We start from the raw sequence: 7,705 nt of genomic DNA on the forward strand, positions 1-7,705 counted from the left end.
ATATCATGTGGCGAATAAAAATATAGCTCCTAGTAAAGTTACCGATAGAAGTAGACGAAAGAGGGGATGCCTTCCGGGGCATCCCCAAGCTTTGGCTTTTAGGTGTCCTTAGATTATCTTGGGGGTTCCATGGGAATCCCCAAGCTTAGGCTCTTGCCACTCCTTGTTCCATAATCCATCAAATCTTTACCCAAAACTTGAAAACTTCACAACACAAAACTTCAAGTAGAAAATCTCGTGAGCTCCATTAGCGAAAGAAAATAAAAGACCACTACAAGGTACTGTGATGAACTCATTATTTATTTATATTGGTGTTATACCTACTGTATTCAAACTTCTCTATGGTTTATAAACTATTTTACTAGCCATAGATTCATCAAAATAAGCAAACAACACACGAAAAACAGAATCTGTCAAAAACAGAACATTCTGTAGTAATCTGTAGCTAGCGCATGATCTGGAACCCCAAAAATTCTAAAATAAATTGATGGACGTGAGGAATTTATCTATTAATCATGTTCCAAAAGAATTAACTAAATAGCGCTTTCCAAAGAAAAATGGCAGTAGTTCTCTTGAGCGCTAAAGTTTCTGTTTTTTACAGCAAGTTCAACAAGACTTTCCCCAAGTCTTCCCAACGGTTCTACTTGGCACAAACACTAATTAAACACAAAAAAACACACCCAAAACAGAGGCTAGATAAATTATTTATTACTAAACAGGAGCAAAAAGCAAGGAATACAAATAAAATTGGTTTGTCTCCCAACAAGCGCTATCGTTTAATGCCCCTAGCTAGGCATAACAAGCAAGAATAGATCTAGGTATTGCCATCTTTGGTAGGCAATCCATAAGTGGCTCTCATAATATATTCATAAGGTAATTTAATTTTCTTTCTAGGAAAGTGGTCCATGCTTTTCCTAATGGAAATTGGAATCTAATATTTCCTTCCTTCATATCAATAATTGCACCAATCGTTCTAAGGAAAGGTCTACCAAGAATAATAGGACATGAAGGATTGCAATCCATGTCAAGAACAATAAAATCTACGGGCACATAATTCCTATTTGCAACAATAAGAACATCATTAATTCTTCCCATAGGTTTCTTAATAGTGGAATCCGCAAGGTGCAAGTTTAGAGAGCAATCATCAAAATCACGGAAACCTAACAAATCACACAAAGTCTTTGGGATCATGGAAACACTAGCATCCAAATTACATAAAGCATAGCATTCATGATCTTTAATTTTAATTTTAATAGTTGGTTCCCACTCATCATAAAGTTTTCTAGGGATAGAAACTTCCAATTCAAGTTTTTCTTCATAAGATTGCATCAAGGCATCAACGATATGCTTAGTAAACGCTTTATTTTGACTATAAGCATGGGGAGAATTTAGCACGGATTGCAACAAGGAAATACAATAAATCAAAGAGCAATTTTCATAGTTAAATTCCTTGAAATCCATAGTTGGTTTAGCAACATCTAGGGTTTTAATTTCTTCAATCCCACTTTTATCAAATTTAGCATCAAGATCAACAAATTCCGAATTCTTGGAACGCCTTCTAGGTAAAGGTGGATCATGTTCAGTCCCATCATTATCAAGATTCATATTGCAAAACAAAGATTTAATAGGGGACACATCAATAACTTTTAGATCTTCATCTTTATTTTCATAGGAACTAGAAGAACACGCTCTTATAAAGGCATCTTTCTTAGCACGCATCCTAGCGGTTCTTTATTTGCACTCATCAATGGAAATTCTCATGGATTTGAGAGACTCATTGATATCATGCTTAGGTGGAATAGAACTAAGTTTCAAAGAATCAACATCAAGAGAAATTCTATCAACGTTCCTAGCCAAATCATCAATCTTAAGCAGTTTTTCTTCAATCATAGCATTAAAATTATTTTGCAAAGTAATAAATTCATTAATATTAGATTCAAAATCAGAGGGCATCTTATTATAATTTCCATAAGAATTGTTGTAGGAATTACCATAATTATTAGAGGAATTACTAGGATAAGGCTTAGGGTTGAAATTTCCTCTATACGTGTTGTTACCAAAATTGTTCCTACCAACAAAATTCACATCCATAGATTCATTATTATTCTCAAAGTAGACAAGGGAATATCATTAGGATCAGAAAAAACACTCTTATTAGGAAATAATTTCATAAGTTCATCCATCTTTCCACTCAAAACATTAATTCTTCTATCGCATGCACCTTTTTATTAGAAGATCTTTCAGTATGCCATTGAGAATAATTAACCATGATATTATCTAGGAGTTTAGTAGCTTCTCCTAAAGTGATTTCCATAAAAGTGCCTCCCGCGGCCGAATCTAAAAGATTTCTAGAAGCAAAATTCAATCCAGCATAAATTTTTTGTATAATCATCCACAAATTTAAACCATGAGTAGGGCAATTACGTATCATTAATTTCATTCTCTCCCAAGCTTGTGCAACATGTTCATGATCAAGTTTCTTAAAATTCATAATATCGTTTCTAAGAGAGATGATCTTAGTAGGAGGAAAATACTTAGAGATAAAAGCATCTTTGCACTTGTTCCATTAATCAATACTATTTTTAGGCAAAGACGAAAACCAAGCTTTAGCACGATCTCTAAGCGAAAAAGGGAATTGCTTCAATTTAACAATATCATTATCCACATCTTTCTTCCTTTGCATGTCACACAAATCAATGAAGCTATAAAGATGGGTAGCGGCATCTTGACTAGGAAGGCCGGAAAACGGATCTTTCATGACAAGTTTCAGCAAAGCAGTATTATTTCACAAGATTCAGCATCGGTAAGAGGAGCAATCGGAGTGCTAATAAAATCATTGTTGTTGGTATTGGTGAAGTCACACAATTTAGTATTATCCTGAGCCATCGTGACAAGCAAGCAAACTAACACACAAGCAAACAAAAAGCAAGTGGGCAAAAAGAGGCAAATAAAGAAAGAGAGGAAGGATAGAGAGAGAGGGGGGAATAAAACAGCAAGGGTGAAGTGGGGGAGAGGAAAACGAGAGGCAAATGGCAAATAATGTAATGCGGGAGATAAGGGTATGTGATGGGTACTTGGTATGTTGACTTTTGCGTAGACCTCCTCGGCAACGGTGCCAGAAATCCTTCTTGCAACCTCTTGAGCACTGCGTTGGTTTTCCCCGAAGAGGAACGGATGATGCAGCAAAGTAGCGTAAGTATTTCCCTCAGTTTTTGAGAACCAAGGTATCAATCCAGTAGGAGGCTACGTGCGAGTCCCTCGTACCTGCACAAAACAAATAAATCCTCGCAACCAACGCAAATAGGGGTTGTCAATCCCTATAAGGCCACTTACGAGAGTGAGATCTGATAGATATGATAAGATAATATTTTTGGTATTTTTATGATAAAGATGCAATGTAAAATAAAGGCAAAGTAAATAGCAAAGGAAATAACTAAGTAGTAGGAGATTAATATGATGAATATAGACCCGGGGGACATAGGATTCACTAGTGGCTTCTCTTGAGATCATAAGTATTCTACGGTGGGTGAACAAATTACTGTTGAGCAATTGACAGAACTGAGCATAGTTATGAGAATATCTAGGTGTTATCATGTATATAGGCATCAGGTCTGAGAAAAGTAGACCGACTCCTGCCTGCATCTTCTACTATTACTCCACTCATCGACCGCTATCCAGCATGCATCTAGAGTATTAAGTTAAAAACAGAGTAACGCCTTAAGCAAGATGACATAACGTAGAGGGATAGACTCATGCAATATGAAGAAAACCCCATCTTGTTATCCTCGATGGCAACGATACAATACGTGCCTTGCTTCCCCTACTGTCACTGGGAAAGGACACTGCAAGATTGAACCCAAAGCTAAGCACTTCTCCCATTGCAAGAAAGATCAATCTAGTAGGCCAAATCAAACTGATAATTCGAAGATACTTGCAAAGATAACCAATTATACATAAAAGAATTCAGAGAAGATTCAAATATTATTCATAGATAGACTTGATCATAAACCCACAATTCATCGGTCTCAACAAACACACCGCAAAAAGAGGATTACATCGAATAGTTCTCCACAAGAGAGGGGGAGAACATTGTATTGAGATCCAAAAAGAGAGAAGAAGCCATCTAGATACTAACTATGGACCCGTAGGTCTGGGGTAAACTACTCACACTTCATCGGAGGGGTTATGGTGTTGATGTAGAAGCCCTCCGTGATCGATGCCCCCTCCGGCGGAGCTCCGGAACAGGCCCCAAGATGGGATCTCGTGGATACAGAAAGTTGTGGTGGTGGAATTAGGTTTTCGGCTCCGTATCTGATCGTTTGGGGGTACGTAGGTATATATAGGAGGAAGGAGTACGTCGGTGGAGCAACAGGGGGCCCACGAGGGTGGAGGGCGCGCCTGGGTGGGGTAGGCGCGCCCCCTACCTCGTGGCCTCCTCTTTTCTTTCTTGACGTAGGGTCCAAGACTCCGGGGTCTTTTTCGTTGAGAAAATCACGTTCCTGAAGGTTTCATTCCATTTGGACTCCGTTTGATATTCCTTTTCTTAGAAACCCTAAAACAGGCAAAAACAATGATTCTGGGCTGGGCCTCCGATTAATAAGTTAGTCCCAAAAATAATATAAAAGTGGATAATAAAGCCCAATAATTTCCAAAACAGTAGATAATATAGCATGGAGCAATCAAAAATTATAGATACGTTGGAGACGTATCAACTAGCACTAAATGTTGTACGTGCAATGCACGGTGATGTTATGGAGTACGTGCCTAAGTACTCTACTACTACTATATTAGTTGGAGGCACATATTATCTTTTATATTTGTTTACGTGTATGCCCTGAGACCTTCCAACTAGATGTGTCTTTCTCTCCAGGTCGCACTTTGTATCGTTCATACCACTAAGTACTACTACGTGTGGTCTCCGACCCAGAAGTGGAATAAGTGGAGACGCTCTACCACGCTGTTTTTTTTACACTGGGCTCTACCACGATGTTCATGTCCCACTCCTTTCGCTGACGTGTGGGACATCCAGCACGTGCTGTGTTTGGCACCCTTCGTCGTAAGAGTTGAAACACTAGCATTCATCAGAAATAAAAAATAATTATAAATCGGCAGTGATACTATTTTTTTTGCGAAGCAATCAGCAGTGATACTATACCACGCAGTTTCCTTGCTCCTCGATATCGGAAAGAATACTTCCGTTCGCCAACATGTGGGACGTCGACCATCCTGGTCCACTTGCCATGCACGCAGAACTCCAAGGGAGAGTCACCCAGGTCGTCGCACCGCAGTAACAATGACTAATGAGCCATCAAATCACAGGCCCACTTCCCACTTTGAAGTTGCTCGGACGAAGGAACCATCATGACTTCGTTGAATTCCGCTTCTTGAAGAAAACTACTATACTAGCAGTACTGCTAGCTACAGTAGTTACTCCAACAGAGGCCTCCTTTTGTTCATAGGATAGGAATATAAAAATCATAGGAAGTGAGATGACATGCATCTCAATTCCTATAGAGAAAGAGATGCCATTTGATTCTTAGGATAGGAATTTTTCCATTTAGTCTAGGCTAATGTATTGGTAATTTGCTCTAAGAACTACAGTAGTATCTAGTAGTATTGGTACATGCTCGTACTCAGACATAGACACACACACACTAACTACTAGTACTACTACTTCTCACATGCTGGCCAGACGACGTCATTCTCCTTCCCGGCTTTGTCAACGACACCCCACCGTGCTTGGATCTCCGCCGACCTCTCCATAGCAGCGCGTGCATCCTTTTCTTTCTTGCGGCAGCGGGCCATTCTTTTCTTTAGTGCTTTCTGACTTTTCCGCTCCCTCTGTGCGGCTTTGGCCGCCTCTTGCTCTACCGCCCATTCGGCCTTGGCATCGTCAAATTCCTCCCACATAGTTGTGAGGTCGCGAGCAGCGATGAACTCGGCACGGCGGGATGCCATCGCTTCCCTACCATTTTGTGTGCGGTCGTGGGCGGCAGGGAACTCGGCACGGCGGGATGCCATCGCTGCCTTACCGGTTAGTGTGCGGTGCGGTGGCATGAACGACGCTTGGTGAGAGCTCTAGGGTGGAGTGGCCGGACAACCATTGGTTTGTCAAGAGCTCAAGGACAGAAGACGAAGCAAATTTGGATTCCCCTTCAATCCCGGTCATTTATTACTGAGTAAAATGCATTGGCGGTCATCGAACTTGTCTTGATAGCTCACTTTGATCATTGTATACGAGATATGGTGATTATACGGTCACTGGCTCAGCGTATAGCTCCGTATTTGTCTAGTTGAATAGTCAAACAGTCCGCATGCGCCTCATCAGCTCGTGTTCTTCATCTATCTACGTGGGCCTACCTGTCAATGGAGAAAGAAATACTGTAAAAACCAAAATTATGTGTATGTGGGGAATCAAACCACGGACTCATCGCTGCAACGCACCCTCGTCAGCCAAATGAAAATGAAATACTTCGCGTCAGACACTCAAGCTCACGCTGTCAAAACATGCTAATGCATGCACGTCGCCCTCTAAATCAAAGTCCTACTCATGGCGCAACGCAAACGGCGAGCCCATCACCTGCACGCCCCGGCGGTGCCTGACATTACTGTTTAGACGTTTGATGGAGGCCTATGCGAACGCCGAGCATGTATTCACCTGGCTCAACACCAACGGTCATACTCGGACCGCCTTGCTCATGTATATCGTCCATCACAACGACAATCTATAAAAAAACCTAAGCTAGAGAGGGTACTATGGTAGTATGGTACGGAGTATGCACTACTAGGGAAAACCCTAGTAGTAGCGCGGGTTTTGAGGCTATCAGTAGCGCGGGCAGCCGCGCTACCGATAAGGCGCTATAGCTAACTGTTAGTAGTAGCGCGGTCTGTACCCGCGCTACTACTATTGACTATATCAGCAGCGCTTTTCCGGAACGCGCTACTATTAATTAGCTGTAGAGATTTTCTGGCCCCGCGCTACTGCTATATCTTTCATCATTTACCCCTGGCTTCCTACCCTGTTTCAGCTTCAATAAACTGCAATTTCCAGATACTAGGTACTACTAGATATCAATTTCATAAAGCATTATAGGTACTAGGTAGTACTCCCTCGGTGCCAAATTACTCGTCATGGTTCTAGTTCAAATTTGAATTAAAACCACGACGAGTAATTTGGAACGGAGGGAGTACTAGATAACAATTTCATATATACTCAACATGCATCCTCAAGAAGTACTAGGTGATATGGACGATGATCATCATATGTAGTTCTAGATAATATCGACGACGATCATCATATGTAGTTCTACATGATATCGATGATGATCATCATATGTAGTTCTAGATGATATAGCCACACACACACATATGTAGTTCTAGATGATATCGACGATGATCATCATCCTCAAGCCTGGGCAGTGGGTGTTCCTGATAGTAACTAGGATGGCCTGTCCAAAACGAAGATTCTTGCCAACAAGGAATCTCTTCCACCCAACCGAGTTTAAGTGTGTGCGACCGTCTGTGTCCATGCAGTAAGTACAGGTGGTGACGGAGCCCCTTGCGGTAAGGCGTAGTCCAGCTGAGCCTTCTTCATCAGGATCGATACCACAACTCACAGATAGGTTCTTTGGCAATTTCTGAATAAGAAAATATATCAATTAATAAATAGCCTCGCACAAACTCTTGCAAATATATTTCTATTAAG

Source organism: Triticum urartu, chromosome 2 (genome assembly GCF_003073215.2).
Source record: "Triticum urartu cultivar G1812 chromosome 2, Tu2.1, whole genome shotgun sequence".
NCBI lineage: Eukaryota > Viridiplantae > Streptophyta > Magnoliopsida > Poales > Poaceae > Triticum > Triticum urartu.